Source organism: Dermacentor variabilis, chromosome 5 (assembly GCF_050947875.1).
Source record: "Dermacentor variabilis isolate Ectoservices chromosome 5, ASM5094787v1, whole genome shotgun sequence".
Taxonomy (NCBI): domain Eukaryota; kingdom Metazoa; phylum Arthropoda; class Arachnida; order Ixodida; family Ixodidae; genus Dermacentor; species Dermacentor variabilis.
Window position 1 is genome coordinate 101,959,775 of NC_134572.1, and position 21,027 is coordinate 101,980,801.

General features: G+C 48.0%; 1 pseudogene; it reads right to left on the reverse strand.

The window, feature by feature from the left end:
* Positions 1 to 5,937: 5,937 nt before the first annotated feature.
* Positions 5,938 to 6,116, reverse strand: LOC142583849 (U2 spliceosomal RNA; annotated as a pseudogene).
* Between the last annotated feature and the right edge of the window lie 14,911 nt (positions 6,117 to 21,027).

A 21,027-nucleotide genomic window follows, 5' to 3' on the forward strand; every position in this document is an offset into this window, starting at 1 on the left:
CGTACATGAGGACCGTCTACCGTCCTCACGTATGACTGTATGATGTCTAGGCAGTGTTTAAGCGGCCTTCTTAAGGTTTGAATTGTTCCTAACCATTTGCTTGAGCACAGAAAATTCTTTCCTTATCTTCGGGCAGTCTTTGGAAGAAGTACTGCGTGCGCCTGGAGAGTTAGAGCATTTCAATACAGTCGGACTACTGTTTTGTTTTGAGTGGGGCTCGGCTCAATGTATTATTTATAAACACAAATCCATATAATACGTTAACACTTGGAGGCGACGCCATCGAGTCTTTGTGGTACGACAATAGCCTAGGCAGAACATACTTGTATGTTTACACTCCTAGGAATCAAAGAGAGAGAAATCTTGATGTTTGTTTAGGAGATATTTCTTTAATTCAGAATGCATGGATTTGGTTATGCTGTTATAAGCTATGTGAGTTTTACTGGCGTCATCTTTCACGCGACAGTCACATCATGCCTGTAGCACCTTATGTTGCTTAAGCGCTTCCGTATTCGATAAACCGCGTCTACCTGTACTGCTTAAGATGGCGTCGAGCAACTTAGTAACGTGGTGCCGACTTTACTGCATTTATGTTCCGCGTCGCATCATAAGATCACGTTCCAGGACGGCCATTCTAGTTTTCTTTATCATTGCAAATGTATAGTCGAGCGCAAAAGCTTAAGGACCGGATGCGCTACATTTCTTTTTCTTCGCAGGCTAGCCATAAAGGATGGAATGTCTTATCGTATGACCAGCGTCATCCAGTTATACAATTTCACCTTGCGGGGCTGCGCTATAAAAAATTAAATTTTTTGCCTGATGCCATGGTCTCTAAACATTTGCACTAGACTGTACATGTAGAAGACTTACGACATCTACAGATAATGAAGCAAAGGAGAGAGTGTGTTGAAAGTAACTGTTTTTTGGAACACAATGTCTTCCTTGGTGAGTTAGTCCAACTCTTCTGTATCGGGAGTATCTGTTTCTAGCCGATTTCCTGTGCCGATCCAGGAGATAGTGCAATAAAAAATGTAGGGCGATCCTGCCGGTACTACAGCCTGAAGTCGTTCTCGTGGGCATGGGCAAGCTAAATTTGTGGGCCGAGGCCGAAGATGGCACATTCAAGAAATTTAAGCACTCGGCTGCTCCTCGTGCTCCTTTCATGAGAGGGGTGACTCGATAGAGTGCCGTGTGCTGTGACTCCGCCAAATTTTCACCCACAACTCGCCCAGAAAGACCTTGTCTATCATCGACATCAACTAGAGGTCGAATCGGCTTCCCACTTTCTTTATATATACCGAAACATAGAACGAATCACGCAAATCGAAATAAAAGCGCGATGATGCAAGTGCCGCCGGTGGGAGCCGAACCATAAAACTCCACCTTCCCCGTACAATTCCCTACTAATAAAGCTGCTGCCGCTATGCCCCTGCCAATTTCGATGGACACTCTTGTTTGTGTACTAAGATTATATAGCCTTGGAAGCGCTCACCAGTGGCAATCATGGTCGTGGCGAATAGTTGTCCCCACTTCCGTAACTCTGCTTGTTCATGGAGGACTTTTCCAGCACACACAGTGCTTCTGCTGCTCGACCAATCGGGAGGAATTCTCTATATTTATTTTCCTTGTCGCCGAACAGCCAGCGAGCATGCTTCGCTGAACGGTTGTATCGACGGGAGGATTAATGTCACCGGGCTGGCTCTCTTATCCAGGAACTGGTTGTGCATTTTGTACCAACCACGTACAATCTATGTTACAGGGCGATTGTTCCTTTCACGCTTGTTTCTGGCAGCCTACAGCACTTTCCTTTGAATCCGTAATATAATCTACTTATTTTATGTGTTTCTACCATACTGCAGGCCAGCACACATTCAAGCAGGTTAGAAAAAGTCGCAGTTTTGCCCGAAAGGCGAAGCATCAATTGCGATAGCGAATTTGTGGACAGCTATACGAAATAAGGATAGTAGTTTTATCGCTCGTATATGCTTGTAAACATGCAGATACTAACTAAATTAAAAGCATGATGTCACACGCGCAAAAGCAAACCTGAACACATCTCACTCGATGACCGCGGAAACTCGCTGTCAAAACGCTGTAGTGAGAAAACGCGGCAGCAGCAACGAACGAATTGACCTTTGTGCGGCCGCTCACATCAACGCGAACTAAGCCGCGAAAACACAGCGGACTCAGTACCCGTCGCAGATGGCTTTCAGGTTGAACCTCCCCCCTCCCCCTCCCCGCCAAAGCCTCGCGCGATGGAAGGCGGCGCGCTTCCTCCCCACTTTCCTCCGCTGCGTGCGCGAGATTGAGCCGCGATCGCCCGCTCACCCTCGCACGCTTTCACTGGCACATAGAAATTAAGGGGCCCGGCGACGATTTGATCGCTCCTGGACTATATATACGGAACCTCAAGGCGAAGGCAGAAATGCACCTGGAGTATCCGTATAATTGCTCTGTTAATAAAACATGTTACGAGGTGGAAATACATACAAAATAAACGGTAAAATAGCACCAAAATTTAAAATTAACCATGTCTAACAGTACAAGAAAAAAATCTCCGAAGTCACATTAAAACGTTTAAACTGTGTTGATTTTTTGTGTTGCACTTCATACACCGGGGGATAGAAGGTCGGAATTTTCGGGAATTGAATTCCACTCAGAGATCGACCTTGTAATAAAAATATATATATGCGTCATATACAGGTTCTTCATTTTCCAGCCTCTCCTTGTTGCCTTTATAGTTATTTGTTGCTAGTGCTTTCTCGAGGGGTTGGAGTATTGTGTAACAATGCACCGATGGACGCCGTCCGAAAGAAAAGGGAAGTGATGAGTAAACGCAATATTCGGGCGATCGCCCGAATGTTGGGCTTAGGCCAACATTTCGGCCGAAGTCCCTAACTTGCTCCTTGCGCCACACGATTGAAACAAACCTGCGAAAAAAACGTGGTTTTCATCGTGAGTTACAGCATGCATGGAAAACTTCCTCTAACGATAAGCGAAGGCGGTAATCATTAACAACTAAAACGCACGACACGGACGAAAAATAGTGTTGAAGATGCGAGAAAAAATAATAAAAATAGGTCTGACTGCATCTCTGCCTCGCTATACCTGCAGTTGCTATGCGAGGGAAGGCGCTCTGTAGAAAACGAAAACTTGGGTAAATGACGAGGAGACTCCCGTGGTCTGTTTCTTCGCTGCCCTTGCCTCGTGGTCTGCTACTTACTGATAGAAGCCTAAGACTCCGGCTTCTGACTGCGGCGTAACGTGCCGGAAATGTATGCAAATCGCTCGTTTAACGCTCTTTCTCGGGTGCTACACGAGTGGTGCGCTTTGTATCATTGAGTGCTTGCCTCAACGGTAAGGGAGTCTTACGAAGAGAAGCGGCTCTTGCTGCGAAGTACAATAAATTTTGCGTCCAGACATTTTTTACTGTGTTTATTTATTCTCGGTACGACTCGAAAAATAAGTTATTCGACGAACTTGGCGATAGTACCTCGTGCCGTCATACGTTCACGTTTTAAGCGGTGTTCCATTCTTTAGAGGCAAGCTTTCTTCTTTATAGAGGATAATTAATTTATCAGGTTCAGTGACGGCTTTTGCCTTAGTTTACGCCGTTTCTTCTTCCTGTATGATGTGGGCACACTTGTACGCACTCCTCCCCCCCCCCCTCCCTCCTTGCCCACCTTGATAGGTGATGCTGTGTTCTCTGAGATAGAAACGCACTATGCTGAATAAAAGAAGACGTATGTATATATAAAAAGAATCTAGTAAAGTGTGTAGGTTCAAAAATATAGAATAAGCTAGCAAAAGTTTGCGATAACGTACAGTGTGCATGAAAAGTTTACGGAACACGGGACCTCGAAAATGGCTTAATATCTCTGCAGCTTTAGCACGTAGCCTCACATTCAGATTTTTCAGCCTGTACTAGCATATACCAACAACAGCGTCCTGCGGGTTTAGTGGCCGCGGTCACGAACTGCTCAAAAATTCACTTTTCTTTCTTTTCTTTTTGCCGAGCCAACACTTCGTAAACTTATTATGAGGCACGCCGTAATGGAGGGCTCCAGTATAATTTTGACCTCCTAGAGTTATTTGACATTCACATAAATCTACAGGAGCGTTTTCGCATATCGCGCCCATCGAAATACTCCGTAAACTTTCGACGCGGACTGTACCAGCCGTGAGAACCACGTTGTGAACGCCGGAGCGACGGTACAGGTTATAGGCGGGGAAATGCAGTATTCGCTTCCCCTTACTTTTCTGCCCTAGCCCCGAAGCAGAGACGCCAACTGCTGGTGACAGCGCCGAAGGGTGTCGCACTTTTTTGCTGACGTCGCGATAGCTTAACTGGCTTTCGTCAGAGTTCCCCAATTTTCGCCAACGGGGCCGTTTCTCGTTTCTTGTCTGCTGGTACCGCCGCACTGTTCAGCGTAAATCGTGCAAGTGCGTCAATCGCGAGGCATGAATGAACGAAAGGATGAAAGAAAGAAAAAATACAGAGCAAAAGGAAAAGAAAGAAAGCAAAGAAAGAAAGAAAGGAAGAAGGAAGGAAAGAAAGAAGGAAAGAAAGAAAGGAAAAAAGAAATTTCTTGCCTCCCCCCGCCAGAATGCAATTCTGGCAGTTCAGGGCTTGGTGCGGAAATTTAGTTGCGGGTGGAAGGAACTTGGCAGTTGGGGTGAAGAGGGGAGACATCAGGGGACGAGGCAGGATGACTCCTTTATGCGGGGGTGAGACGGCGTGAATCGTTGCTTTTTGCGGCAGCAACAACGCTGACTCCTCTCAGCGCGCGTCCGCGTGGCGAGTACGTGGCCCCTTTTTGATGACTGAGCGAAGGGGTCGATGAAGCGAAAGGTCGTCACACGAACAAGCGAATAAGGCACGGGCATGAACTTGTGTTGCACAGAGTGACCTGTGAACAGAGAGAAAAGTAAGTACACCGTAACGAGACGTGGAGAGGCGCATGAAGAGGTCGTAAAGTTTGAGGTATTTTGATTTGAGTGCACGGACATGTGGAGCACAAAACAGCGCTTATTGGTCCGCGCTCCCTCCTTTTTCTTCACGGGCGTGGCGGGTGCATCAATTTGGCGAATGATGACCGAGTACTAGAGCCAATACGTCTTTATGACACCACTGCATCAGGCATCGGGGTGGGTTGGTGACGCACAGGTGCTTCTATTTCACGTGGCATCTCTATCTGGCTTTGCAATTGCTCTTAAATGCAGCAGACGGAGGGTATACATCTAGAGTGGGTACTTGCGGTACGTGGCTTCTTTTCAGGCTTTAAACAAGATAAAGAAGTCCCTAAAGTTGCTTTCTGAAAATTTTTGTTACGTAAAGTATCCAAGTATTGAGACGTGCAATCTTTTGCATAGAAAGAAGCGAACGATACGAACATGGTCCTATTAAGACCATCGACTAAGGCACAGCGATCAATAAAATGTGTGTGCGTTCGTGTGCCACCGATCTAGAATAAATGTGTATGCCTGCGTGCGTGCATGCGTGCGTGCGTGCATACGCGCGCGTGCGTGTGTGTGTGCTGCCGATCAAGGTCCACTCATCAAGTAAGTGTGTCTGTGCGCGCGCGTTCGTATGCGCCCGATCAATACCATCGCCATCGATCAAAATAAAAGTGTGTGTACGTGTGTCATCCTTCAGGATGACCACCGTCCCCACTCAAGATAAATAAAATTTGCTCATACCTTTGATCTAAATTATGTGTCACCTCTATGTCATGTGCCCAACATCTTCGCTGGTAATCCGCCTTCAGAGTAGTGGAATGGCGTGTGATCTTTTTCCTTCACTTCATCACTACTGACATTTTCTTTATCTGTCTTCATTGCACTATGCCGATGTCCCTCAGGCATGAGTGACATGAATCGTCTTTACAGCGAAGCTGTTTATGCCTAGTTCCCAGGGGATCGATGTCAGCAGACCAAGAACCGTGGGTCGATACCGAAGACAGAGCATTACGAGGCCAACTCCTGGCGGAGGTGAAGCAGGCTTCAAGCACTCCGTCAACTTGCAAAAATATGTTTAGTATCTTGGGCCCAAATACAGCCTGTATCAGATATAAGCTGATAAGAACAGATACTACACTTTCACCCGCGTCAGTCATCTCTTCGTTCGAACCTCCCTCTCTTTGTCGGCGTTCGGAGCGCTTGCGTATCTCCTTTACGTTCCTTTGGCTCTCTCGCGATGGCGGTCCCATCAAAACGTTATACATGTCTGGATTCCTGCGGCTCCTCGGGGCGGCCATCCCGTCGTCCACGCGAATGTACATATCAAAAATGTAAATATAAACATAAGCAAGGAGGGTGCTTGTGGGGAAGGAATTTGGTGTGGGCTGTGTTGTGTGTGACCGCTTGTGATTTTCGAGTGACCCCACTACCATTACTGTACTGCGGGACGTCGACCAAGGCACGATTGCCTTGGCTACGCTGAAGTAGTGTGTGCCCTCGGAGTGCGGTGAGGCGCGTGTCTGTTCCACGTGCCGGGATTCGTGACTAAAAGGTGTCGTGCCGCGTGTTGCAACAATACATGGGTATGCATATCCCACAGTGCCTCATCATCTTCCGCAGCTCAAAATCGTGGAGGAGGGACTAGTCGGGCTTGGCCTTCCATTTATGTGCATACGGCGTTTTACGCACGACAATGGACAGTTCACCATTAAGGGGCCCACATACTTGGCTTCGCTGATCATCCACGGAATGGCACTGAATTATCATTTAGCAGGCAACAGGCTATGCGTTTAATATAAAGGCACAGCTTTATGTTTCATTTGAAAACGAACCGGTCCTTCAATATTAGTGAAAGACATACGTCACTGTTGCCATTCCTAACTTATATTTCGGCATCTCGTCTGCTTTCTTTCTGTCTTTCTTCCTCTGCGAAAAACATTAAATATTCAGTATTACTTCTGCTCTTATTTTTTTATTTTTCTGCACAAAGTGCTGACCAGGACAGACGAGCACACTGTCACCATAAAACTATATTTAAATGCGAAAAACATTAAATATTCAGTATTACTCCTGCTCTTATTCTTTATTCTTTTGCAAAAAGTGCTGACCAGGTCAGACGAGCACACTGTCACCATAAAACTATTTTGAAAGCTCGAATTTTAGGTGCCAATATCTTAATGAGGCAGGCCGTGGTGACGAACTCCAAATTAATTTTAAACCCCTAGAGTTCTTTAATGTGCACTTAAATTCAAGTATACGAGTGTGTTTGCATTTTGCCCCGATCGAAATGCAGCCCCTGCAGCCGGGATCGAACAACTCTGAGCAAACAAAGCACTAGATTACAAAGAATCCATGCTGAAGTTGTGCGAATACCAATAGAAGCAACTCTTATGCTGTTCTGGAATTTCGAGGAGGACACAAGTTACCATATGGAGTACAGCTCGTTGCTTCAAGCGCAGAGCGGCGCGTCACTTGGAAAACTGCGGAAAATGCTTCTACGCGGCCGTCAATGCCTTCGGTAGGTGGACAAGAGCTTGCCACTGGGAAACTGTTAGCAAATAGCTAAATATGTGCTTAATAGCTAAATAGCTCAATATGTGCGTATTCAGCAGCCATTGCACGTGGAGGGTCCGAGGATTGTTGCAAAAAAAAAAGAGAAAGCTCTCAGGCTATTTGGTGACATTTATTCTTGACCATGCAATATAGAACACAAGTACCCTTCATGTTCTGACTCATTAAAATTGGATTGAGAGCTACAATAGCACCGCCACGGTAACAACACGACATATGTGATTACAGGGATGTGACTAGCACACGAAGAGATGGATGGCTGCAGCCTACTAATATAAGACTATATCGGATGCTGATAGAGGAATTGTGTTGGGAGAGGCATTGAATATGTTATTGTGGTGGGGATGGTGTGTTTAAAAAAAAACGGTAGGAGGCTTGCGACAATTGGAGTGCCAACATGACGACCATGGCTTGCCAAAGCAGCGTTATGTTCGCTTTTGCTACGTGCATGCCGCCACCATATGTTGTTAAAGTCACACGTCTACTCCGTCGCTTAGATGGCATATTTGGCAACCTTACTTCGGGGAGCGCTGTCTGACCAAAAATGCTGGACATAGATTTGACGCCGTCGGCAAGACTTTGGTTTAGTTTGGAGGTAATTTTTTGTATTGTTGTTCTTTTGCATACGGTACTCTTCAAAAGGCAATATTGGAAATGTGTTCGTCTTTGTCACCGCGGCTTAGATAGAAGTCGCAGAAATCGTGCGGTCAACGTTTCAGAAGAGCCGGATAAATCGGTTTTCAAGCTGAAGGCCGGGCCTTTCATTGTGCACTGATTGCGTGCCACGATAGCTGCTTTCCGCGACATTTATGCTTCTTTCAAGCGTACATGTCGCCTAAATTGAGACTAAAGTGAAGATTACCCAATTGTCTTGACATAATTGCGATTCACAGGCATTTTCTGCATTTACCATTATGTCTCATTACGATTACTTTTAATTAAAGAGGTACTGAACACCTCTCTCCTAAATATCCGGCGTGGTCGTGGGGACAACTTGTCGCTTGCTATTGTGATGGGGACATCTCGTGTTTCAATCCATTTAATCAGACATCTCAATACAATATTTTGATACCAATATCTACACAGACAGAGCTAGAGAACGTGAATGGTGATACGTGTGGGTCGATGTTGACTCCTTGGCTCGCAGGATGGTTCCGAGCTGGCTGAAATACAGCCTATTCCTTCAATATTTCCTTCTGTTACCAGGTGCCTCTTCTTACCAGATGCACCAGACATTTTGGAAGGGGGAGTCCACCTGCAGCAAGCAACAATCTTCCTCCCCATCCGTACTTACTATTACGACATTTAAATGAACCAATAATACGCGTTCAATTATTACAATAAATAAAAAAATGCTATTTGGATTCCAAGCTTGCTGTAAACTCAGAAGCTTTGCGTGTCAACTATTTTATGCGATTGACTTCCCGGTTGACATTATCAATGCTTTCTACATTGAAATTATTCTGGGGGAGCATTTAAAGCTGCTTTACTTTCTGTATAATTCGAGACCCAAAACACCGGTAGCGTGGAATTCACTTTCGCATTGGAAAATGAAATATTGTCACGGTAAAACCGGCGTTTTTCGGTCAAATGATCGCACACACCGCCGCTTTGTTGGCCCAATCATATGCCCATCTGCACGCCAGTACTTCGCTTCGTGCGACATCTGTCAACGTCGAAAGAGACGCACCCCTTCTACCTAGTGGTCCCCTAGAGCTCTGAACATAGCGTATGCGGCCTTCTTTCGCGTTGGCCTTGACTAGCCTGGGCGACTGTCTAATTTTGGGAATTAAAGCGGGCCGCTGTTGCAAACGATTATGCCACATGGTATGCGATCCCGCGCGCCCTCCCGGCCAGCTGTGCGATTGACGTCGCCGACCTTTTGCCGGGCCACGTCATTTTTCATCACCGCACTACTTGACAACTCCTTACGGACAGAGGCCCCCAATTTATATCTAAAATGATATCCGGCATTCTCGGATCGTGCGCGACCCGACACTAGCTTATCACAGCTTACCACCCCCAGACTAAAGGGTTACCATAACGTTTGAATTGCATGCTCACGGATACGTTGTCGATGGACGTTTCTTCCAACTACCACGATTGGGACATGAGCCTAAGATTCGTGACGTACGCTTACAATTCACCCCGCCACAATGTCACGGGATTCTAGCCCTTGAATTTGTGGTTCGGCCGCGATTCAGATTTACCTATGAATGCCCTTCGGGAGCAGGGTGTTCTTCTGCACTTACCACCAGTGACTATGCCGAAGATGCCGTTTCCATAGCTGAGCACACTCGTTAGGTTACCCGCCAGAGATTAGTCACTTTGCAAGCACACGGGAATACACTATTAGACAGGTACCGCCGGCTCAACCATTTTCGGCCAGGATCCCTCGTCCTTCCCTGGGTTTCAACGCACTGGTTGAGGCTCTCCGAAAAACTACTGTCACTTTGCAGTGGCCCTTACCGCGTACTTCGCCAAGTCTACGAAATCGCACCTCTCGTCCCCACGACATCACCTACACGCCGCCCGTCCATAGTGATGTTGTGCACGCTGTGCACGCAGTGGCGATCTTCCTTGATGGGAAATGGCCATCCGATATTGCCACACCTGAAGCGATACTCGATTCATTGGATGCTGTCGGAATCGGCGGTCGAATGTTTGAGTGGATCCGCGACTGCTTGAAGAGAAGGTACTTTTATGTGCAGACAGGAGATGGCCGCACTGCCAGCATGAAGTGCACGAAAGTAGATGAAGTGGTGTCCCTTAGGACGGTGTAGTGAGCTTCACTTTTTTCAACCCAAGTAAGAAGAAGCTCTAAACAAGCATCCGAACTGTCACTAAAGCATTGTATAACGTATAAAGGTGGGAACATTTTTGACAGGGTTGACAAAGGCACCGGGCCCCATGGACGCGAGCAAGCGTCGTGCCGCAACAGTGCGTGTCGCCGCGGCGCTGCCGAATTTATTGTAATGGCGGCTAAGGTGGCTGTAGCCGCTTACCGAAAAGCGGTAGCGTAGAAATGCAGTCTCAGCGTCAATACAGAAAGCATTAGAAACAACCCAACGGCTCTGCACAGAGCAAGGAACAACAACAAGGCGCTCACGAGCACTACCAACAACAGTCAAGACGCCATAGCGCTGCCGGCCGACAAGGACGTTCCGGGGAAGGCCACGATGCAGAGCAGGCGCGGGAAATACAAGCGCGCAATACCCAGCGTCACCGGGAACAACGCGCCGACACCCGATGCCACAAAGAAGAATATTGCATAACCTCCTCAGAAAATGTAGCGGTGGTTTTGCAACAGCTTCGCTAAATTAACCCTAATTCACCTTTAAAAAAAACGCCAAAGCTCGTGGGTTTGCCTGCCATCAATGGTCGAGGGTTCGACTGCCTTGATTCATTCTACCATAACTCATTGTGGCTAATTCATCTACACGAATGGCAGTGGTTTCGAATTCGACACAACGCAATAAATGCTTGCAAAGTGAATCTACACTGTGGCATGAAATGAGTTTCGCGTGAACACTGAGAAGAGAACACGGCGATTACAGGCACGGCGCACGTGACAAATCCTCAGGCATTTTGTCGTCTTTACTATCGAAGCGGCTGGCGTCTCTGAATGGAACTCCGAAGGCACGACACCCTTTCGCGGTTGCGGTTTCCCTGTGCAACCAAATCGACATGTAGGTTAGCATTCGCGCACATAATTGATGCAGGCTGCTACCGCTAGCACTTGCTGATGATCTCGAGCTTCAGCCACACTTGTCTTTTGTAAGGTCCTTTGCCGGCGGAAGGACTGGCGCCATTCAGTCATATCGTGGTGTTGAATCCATTCCATTAACCAAAGTACCCACACCGCACTTTGTTACTGTATCGTAAGCTATCTTAATTTCCGGCTTGCGAAGTGTCTTTTACTCCAAACTGAGGTGGTCAAGCTTGGTTTAGAACTTGACCCCCCCTTCTTCCCAGAAAAAAAAAAGGCGATGTTTGGCCCACTCTCAAGGCGGCCATTCGCCATGTGGTGCCAGAAATACACCAATTGCCTTCGGGTTGGAGAAAATTCGGTGTTTTTCTCCAACCCAAAGGCGTCTCCACCTCAATAGATACATTTAGGGCGTCACATGGGAAATCACCGCCATGGAGTGGCCCAAACAGCACATTTTTTGTGCTCACGAGGGTTTAGACCCAAATTTAGGGCTCAGGCCCCTTTCCCAAGTGTATCACCCCAGAGGAAAGCCGAAGGTCAGGCAGGCATACACTTGTGCCCATTTGAGAAGCAGTGGTTGCCCGGCGACGGTGGTGATCGAGCCCACAACCTCCCGTTTATTCTGGTTTATGGCCAGTGCCCCTTGAAATATTTCAATATATATATGGTTATCCTAAGCTAAGAAACGTTGCGGTGAAATTATTTGCTCTTGAACATCGCCCACACAAAGGGAGCTTATATTAACTGCGAAGCTAATATATTAGGCTTTCCACGACACCTTTTGGGCATTTGATCTGTCAGATTAACAGGCATCTGCAATTAACCAAACTGACTTAGTAAATTTTGCCTTATGTTTCAAGCTTTAGAAATTTGAGTAAGTTGCTCATAAAGGAATATGTAAAGCAGAAGTTACTACGGAGGTTGTTTACAGTGTAAGACCAGCCTTGCAGTGAAGCAGCGTGCACTGAAGCAGAAGTTCAATGTTCCACACAGTCGACTATGCCACGACAGCTGGATAACAAGAAAGTGCGGGCTCTCGCCTTCATCCCAAGCACTTTCCTGCGCCGCGGCGCCACAATCCGGTGACTGTTATCTGGGATCGGCATAGAAAATGCGTCAGGAACGCGCTTAGAACGCTGTCGCCCGAAGCGTCCTGTCCCCTGCAACTAGCTCCGTTCGGCCCATCCAAGCGGCCGAGAATGTAACTATAGGGTCCTCATCTTCAGTAAATCTTCGCTGCCATTGCAGCCCGTCCGATGCGGCAGGCCTACTTTCGGTTTTATCCAGCGGTCGTGACTGTGCTCATGTGTTAAACATTGGTGAAACATCTATGGCGCATTCGATTGGCAGAGCAGGAGTGGAGGCATAGAGCAGAGCAGCGCGAGTGCAACTGCTTACACCCCCATTGACACATTCTACGTGTTCCAAGAGCAGTTGTGAGGGCGAAGGTGGATCACGTGACGAGGTTGTTTATCTTCCCCCTGAGATTATCAAGCGAATTGCTGTTTTTTTATTTTAGGGTTCTTTTTTTACAGGGAAACCTGTATATGGACTAAACTTCCCTAGATTTTTCGGCGTCCGGCAACAGAAACAGACTTAGATTTCTAACAAACCCATATGGGCGCAGTGCGGCGGCGCAGATGTCAAAATGCGGAACAGAATAGCGTGACGTCAGGGATATCGCAGTAGGTTATAGCCGACAGGAGAAGTATCGGCGCAAAAACAGCTGCGTTATCGATGGGGTGGACACGTATAGGTCGTACACCCGCATAGCAGCATGCGCACGAGGAGCCCCGGAGGAAACAACAAGGAGAATGTAAACGGCGCCGGCGCGAAACGACCACCGACGAAGAACGTTCCCACGATGCTCAACGAAAACGACAATCGAGATCCCGGGCACCTCCAAAGGAGCAACGACGCCAGACTCGCAAATCAAAAAATGATGACCCTTCCACTCTGTGAAGGTGGAATGGCAGCGAAAGCACATTGCTTTTCGTTTGAGTGCTTTCACTGTAGCCAGCTTTTGCTGCCATTCCATCTTCACAGAGGGGAAGGGTTGCCTTTTTTTTTTACGCGGGAGCAGCTCAACATGCTCTCGGGGTCGACAAACTTCTGTTCTACCACTGGACCACAGCACCTCTGCTCCTGCTCGTCTGTTGGAATGTCCCACCTGTCTTCTGTGTATATTGTGGCGTAGTTACGCAGCGTGTCTGCATCTGACATTGTTCAATTTGCGCCTATAGCCGACTCGAGTGCAAAGCGTTTAGCGCATAGGCGCCCCTGGCGCTTGTGTGTAAATATATGGTTGCGCAAACTTCCCTTTGTTTTCTATCCGCCCCTTTCTCTTCTCATCCTTGTTCTCAGCAGCTGTTCATCCAGGATAGCTATATCCTGCAGCCCTTTTATTACTTTGACTCGTAGAGTTTGATGCCACCTATAAAAAGCCGTATCATGCAGTTGCCGAGCTAGAAGAACGCAAACGACGCCGCGCCGAAGATGGCTGGACGTCGCTATGCTGCACAACAAGGAAAAACTAAGCAACGACGCCTGAAACAGATGCGAGTCGCTACGCAAAAGAGTCGCACTGGATCCTACTATGGCACAGCAACGCGATGAAGCAGAACGCCGTCGCTTTGCCGCCAATCAGAGGTGATGCCCGACAGAACCTACTAGAGCAGAAACGACAGGCAGAACGACAACATATCGACGCCAATCGTAATGTGTTCGGACACGGTTGCAAACGGTGCGTTTTCTTACGCGGTCCGCGTAGGAAATATGTGCTATACAGTATGGTGCGTCGCTACAACGCTTGAACGTTAATGGTATTAACGCCGACAGTAATCGCTTAGATGGAATCTGCCGGAGTTGTTCTGTATTTGTGATCAAAATACACAGTTTTCAACAAGAATTGTGCAAGCAGAGACATATTTTGCACACAACAACCACATAAGCTCAATAAATTAGAAATAAAGTCACTTCAATAAAAATGTTTGCAACGTCATAATAATAATAAAAAGAAACATTTGTCGGCGCTTGTGGAAACACCGATGTTTCGTGACCGAGTGCAGACTTCTCCGGATTACACTGGTCCCTCGGCCTAAAGGATACGCCAAAGGAAGCACGTTGAGGAATAATGTATATCACCCGAGACAACAACGTGATTATGCAGGATTAAGCTAATTAATTTATCGGTGCTAAGCCGAGGCCGACTTTTCTGTTTCGCATCTGCATCCGCGCACGCTTGCGTACTTTAAGCACGTTGTTTTTATCTGTCGTGTCCGTCTGAGAGAGGAGCAATGGTTTTTCTTGCTAGGCACTTGCGCCAGAATTATCGTGCTTTAGCCGTGGCGGCATCATAAACTGAAATCGCGTTCCGCTTGTGATCACTTTACCTCACGCCAGTTCTGCCTCTGATAGTGCGCGCGGCGCTTAGTAGGCTGCTGATAAATACGATGTGCACGCGTAGAAGATGCAAGCGCCATAAATTGTAGGATGCGTGCTGAAATGCCCCATTACATCTTTTGTTGTTGCGAAACTTCACATTTTCGTTCGATTTTCGTACCTCTATTCGTTTTCTTGCCCACACGTATACTTATGTGTATTTCCTTTATGCAGGCGAGGTAGAGTTAGTCGAGACTTACGCTGTTTTGGCAGGTCTTATTTTACGCTGTTTTGGCGTGCCTTCACCGTATTATATTCGTCATTCCGTGTAATTTTTACCCCCTATTTTCAAGTACATTAATTTGGTACTAGAGGTCTGAGTGCCGGAAGATATCGGGAAATATTTTTTATTCGTAATCATGCTCGACGCAACTCCCACGATCGTATTCCATGCACGATGGCGGCCAAACGCCAGCAGCTTGTTTTCCATTGCACGCATTCCAGAACAGAATCTCGGCTAACGGCAGTATGGCGTGACTAACGATTCAGAACGCAGGCTTTTATGCAACCTCGTTATCGGAGGATGGAGTTCCGCCTGCGAGGAGTGGGCTGATGGAAAAGTCTGAAAAACACTACTCCCTAAGTGGCGATGGCGATTTTTGGACGGAAACATTCAAAATTCGATATCGCAGGCAATGTTTACCTTTCCTTAAAGGGCACCGATGCATAGCAACACGCTAGCACTGAGGTGCAAGGTTCGTACTAAAGGGTCCCTAAACAAAAATATTGAGTTAGTTCAGACTAGAAAGTATTTTTCAAGACTCTAAATTTCTTAATTTTGTTACAAAAGGTAGATTTCCACAAGCGACAATAAAGGACGCAGTTGCATTTGTCGATTTTTTTTGTGCCTGAGTGGACTTGCAAAACTGGAACTGAAAATAAAATGCGTGCAACAAAGTAATGATAATGAACGCCAGCGCGCCTGTCAGTCAGAGCGACGCCATTGTGTGTCGGTCATTGGGACTCAAAGTTCTTGAAATTCGATACAATACATTTTTGGCTCCTTGAGAATACAATGTATAGCCCCGTCCTTGCTCATAAGATATTAACTAGACCCGAACAACCGGTTGCCGAAATTTACGAAGCCAAGGCGATTTGGTGGGGGAACTTCATCGCGGCGTCCCCAACCATCTTCTTTCGCGTCCTTAGCGGCGGACGCGTAAGCGTGACATTTTTGGTATTGCGGAACGGCAATTTACTAGTACTGCTCAAAAAGCATTTCCTGTTTCACGTCCCCTTTACGGGATTTCAAGATTTTTGTCTTTGTGCGACATGCAGAACTGTATATGCATCAGGCCTAAGGGGCATTCGACAGTCCTAATCTTGATGGCCACATAACCCGTCAGGGCAGTCACAAAGGTGAGCTCTGAGGACTGAGAGCACGACAGAGAAAGTGACTGCTTAGCCGCACAGTAACATCACGTTTTTAAAGTTTTCATCAATTGTTCTCAGATTGCCACGTAAGGAAAACACACACAAAGAAAAGTAAAAATGCAGGCAGAAACCGTCGCACTTTGGCGCCCATTATGCTGAGTAGTCGTCATTCACGTTTCCTTCCTTTCGTCAGGCCCCATCGTCATTGTCAGCTTCGCCATCGTCACAGGCGAAAAGAATAAAAAAAAACTTTGTGTACAACCGTCCTAATCAGTGCAGGAATGTACGTTGGGAACACTGGCCGCTGCGCTATGAGGCGATGGGAGGGATGGGAACAGAACACGGTATTTGGCTCGGCCCATGCTCTGATACTGGTGGCGTCTGCGCATGTAGTTCGGGAAGCCCGAATGAGCAAAACTCTGCAATTCAGTTCAATTTTTAAACTAAATTTATTTACGATTTGTACAAAAATCATGAACCATTCCACTCTGTGAGTATGGTAGACTAGCGAAGCTGTTTAGCACACAACACGGAGGTGACACGTAATTTTGACCAAAGGTACCAACTCATTTGTTGTCTTGAAGGTTGGTCATCGTGACGAAAGGTATGCACACTCATTTATTGTCTTGATCGGAGGTCATTATTCCACTCGCAACCGCAATCACACTCTTTGTTAATGTCAAATCGATGCACGTACGCCGCTGGGTGGTTGGTTGGGCCGGATCGGTGTGTCATCGCAATGGATGTGTCTTCAACACGGAACGCGTAAATCGTTCCCTTTTCGGTACCGACACATCCACATTGAAATCACTGAAAACGACAATGGGGGTAGTATCATCTCAGCTAATTCACTCAAAGTGAGTAGCCATGAACCTTACGGGACTGCATTTTTTAATTTCTTATGGGGGTATGAGTCATCGGTCACGGGGGTGAGTGAGTGAAGAAACTTTATTGCCGGTCCGGCGAGGACGCGAACTCGTCGCGCACCCGGCTAGTCCCACGTCGGGACCGGTAGGTGTAGCCCACCAGCCCGGTCGCAGGCACTCAGGACAGCCAGGATTTGCTTTTCTAGAGCAGGGCTACGCAGAGGCGAGTCCCACTCCTCCTTGGTGAACTTGGGGTATGTTGACCCGCACTTCCAGAGCACGTGCGCTAGAGTGGAGGTCTGCCCGCAGGACGGGCAGGCGTCGTCGCGATACACGTCGGGGTAAGCCTCGTGGAGAACGGACAGACACGGATATGTGCTGGTCTGTAGGAGTCTAAGCGAAACGGCGTGCACCCTATTCAACTTCGGGTGAGGGGGTGGAAAGACCCTTCTAGACATGTAGAAGAATTTAATAACCTTGTTGGGAGTAGCGGGAGCGTCTCTGTGGCCGTAAGGAGGAGGGGAGTCGGCGCTCCTTACAGAGGAAGCGCGGTCGGTGAGGTCACGCGCAGCCTCGTGAGGAGACTCGTTGACGTTCGGGGGAGCACCCTACACCGACCCTACGTGAGCGAGTAACCAGTGGATTGAATGATCCGTGAGAGCATAGGGACTCGATCTGCTAAGAAGACGAGCAGCTTGTTTGGCGATGAAACCCTTTTGAAAAGCCCTAACTGCCGTTTCCGAATCGCTATAACCTCGGACCCACGACCGTCTAGCAGGGTGAGGGCGATCGAGGCTTGCTCGGCGACTCCAGGCTCTGAAGTGCGAATGGGAGGGGCAATTGGAAATCTTGCCGCTGGAGTCGACCACAACGACGGCAAAGGTCTTCCTATCGCTGTACTCAATGTCTCATTGATTGATCTGTTTGAGGATGGCTGCTGCTCTGACGTTGCGCCTGCCCTCGTTGTGGACGGGATGGACGTTTCGGGGCACAGGGGCCACTTCGAACTTGTCTGGAATGCACCTAGCGATCGCGGTACTGACCATGGGGAATCCCGCAGGGTGGTAGCCCAGCTCCTTTGGATGCATTTACCTGCCGCTGTGGCGCTCAGGCGAGTGAGTTGCGCGCGTTCTTGGGCTTCGGCAATCTCCTCGACGGTGTTATGCACCCCCAGTTTGAGCAGATCCTCGGTATGGGTCCTGATGGGTAGCCCGAGAGCCCTCTTGACTACTTTGAGGATGAGAGCGTTAAGCTTGTCTCGCTCCGCGCTGAGCCAGCTGTGCACAGAAACCGTGTATGTGAAGTGGCATTGTACGAAGGCATTGATCAGTCTGAAGAGATTGTTTTCCTTCATGCCTCGGTGTCTGTTTTCAATTCTGCTAACGAGGCGGAAAGCGTTCTCCGTCTTTGCGATGATCTTGCGGAGAGCCGTTCCGTTCCCGCTGTTGAATTCGCGACAAACATGCCCAGAACCCGAATAACGTCGACCCTGGGTATCACTCCCCTCCCCCACCCCCCACGTCACAAGTTCGAAGACTGATGCTGCTTTCGGAGACTGGCTTCCAATCTTTGGGTCTGCCTCCCTTCTCTTTTCTGTAAAGCAGAAGCGCCGACTTGGCGGGGGAGCATCGAAGTCCGGTGGGGCGGAGATACTCCTCGATCACGTCGATCGCCTCCTGCATGGCTTCTTCGACTCTGCCCTCACAGCCGCCGGAGCACCATAAAGTGACGTTGTCGGCGTCATTAGGACAGTTTTCCACATGCTGATCTCTATGTTGTATGCGTGATTAGAAAGAATTTAAGCAATGCTCGCTTCACTTTGCTGAGTGCTTGTAGCCTCTGCCTGGTGGGGCTATGAGCCATTGCATGTTTTGGTTGCTTTTGCTTACGGTAGCACGAATGCTTACAGGTGTACGAGTCATTGATGATGATATTTTTTGTCCAAGGACAACAAAAATGCATGGAACCCTAGCCATATATACCTTCGCTGTAAAACTGAGGGTGGGAAGTAGTGTCGACTGCTTTGCAGGATGGTGATGATGTTATGTGTATCGCATAGAAGATATTCTTGACAAGGTTAAAGTCTATTGAGAGAGAGAGTAAACTTTATTGAGAACCAGCAGTTTAGTCGGCTGGGCCTAGGCCTCCCACGATGGGACGTCGAGGTCTTGCCTGTTCGACGCTTCGTAGGCTTGCTGAGTCGCCCAGAGTTCGTCGTCGAGATGGGAGCTGCGCAGGGCGGCGTGCCAACTCGACGAGAGGGCCACGTGATTAAGGTCTGGGTATTGATCTTTGCACTCCCATAGCATGTGGGGGAGTGTTGCTGATAGGGTTTTACAGATCTTACACGTCTGGCTCGGGTAGATCTCGGGGTATAAGATGTGATAGCGTGTGATGGAGGGGTATGTATTTGTCTGTAACAGGCGAAGGGTGGTTGCCTGTGCTCTATTTAACTTGCGATGGGGGATGGGGAAGGTTCGTCTTACGAGGTAAAATGACTTCACAGGGTCGTTGGATGTTGTAAGTCGGTCGTCTCCTGGCGGGTGCACCTGCACCGTCTCCGGCACGGTTGACTACTCCTCGTGCTACGGAGTGTGTAACCTCGTTGAGATCAGTGAGGTGTGGGTGAACAACGCGGGCGTGTGCTGGGAACTAGACGAGGGTGATTTGATTTTCAGACGAAAGTGGGGCTTGTTGTAAGATACGGAGTGATTGTTGAGAAATACACCCTTGATGTAGTTGTTCATTGCTGCGCGAGAATCGCTCAGTATGGTGTGACAGGCTGGGTCAAGAGTGGCCAGGGCGATGGCCACTTCCTCGGCAGTCTCGGCATTTTGGGTAACGATGATGGCAGCATGTAGGAGCAAGCCACCTGCTGCGGTAACCGCCGCAAAGCGCCGTCCATCTTGGTATTCAGCTGCGTCAACGAAGGAGATGCCCACGGTGTTGGCATAAGATTTGATGAGGGATGTAGCTCGTGCCTTCCTGCGTTCTTTGTTGTTGGTCTGGATGCATGTTCTTGGGAATAGGGTCGGCGTGTATCCATTGCTGAATGTCGCGTGGCATTGGGTGTTTGTTTACATGTTGGATGTGGTAGGTGATATCAAGCTTGGTTAGAATGCTGCGGCCCGTTTCCGTGAGGGTAAGCCGCTCCAGTTGGGACTGACGTTGCGCTTCGATTAACTCGTCTAGCGTGTTGTGGATACCTAATTGTAGTAGAAGTTCCGGGCTGGTGTGGTTGGGTAGTCCTAAGGCTAGCTTATAGGCTCCTTTGATGATGATGTCCAGTTTAGTCTTTTCAGCTTTGTACCATTTGAGAAAGGGCGAAACGTAAGTAATGTGACAGATGATAAAAGATTGGACAAGCTGATCAGGCTTTCTTCCTTCATACCCACTCGTCGGTTGGTCACTCAATTCAGCAGTCTGGATTCATTAGCGATCTGTCGATATATCTTGGAGATAGCCATAGAGTTAGCTCCGTTGGCTTCTATGTTCATACCAAGAACGGGGATGCTAGGGACCACGGGTATGGGTCTGCCATCGCTCAGGTGGAGTTCTATTTTCTCGTAATGGCGTTTAATCGTGGAGCCACGTGAGGGCCGTCCACGGAGTGTGGGACGGTATAGGAGAAGTTCCAACTTTTTAGGGGAACAGCGGAGTCCCGTGCCTTGAAGATAATTTTCTACGATGTCAATGGCGCCTTGTTGGGCAGTTTCGATTTGGCCGTCACTGCTCTTTGCAGCCCAGGTTGTAATTTCGTTGGTGTATATGGCGTGTTCGATGCCGTCGAATTTTTGTAGTTCTTGTGCTAATCCGAGCATAACCAGATTAAACAGTATTGGGGAAATGACAGAGCCTTGCGGTGTGCCTGTGCTGCCGAGAGAGAGCTCCTCGGATAGAATGTCTCCAACCGGCAGGAAGGCCTTCCGATCGGATAGAAAGTCTCTTACGAAGTTGTATATGCGTTCTCCAAGGTACTGAGGTAAAATTCTTTATGTCACACTCGTGGAAAAAAAGTGTCAGCAGCACACAAAAGCTGTAGGTGAGAGGGATGATGATAAGCATCAAACATGACGCATGCCCGCCATACAGAATGCTCCGAGA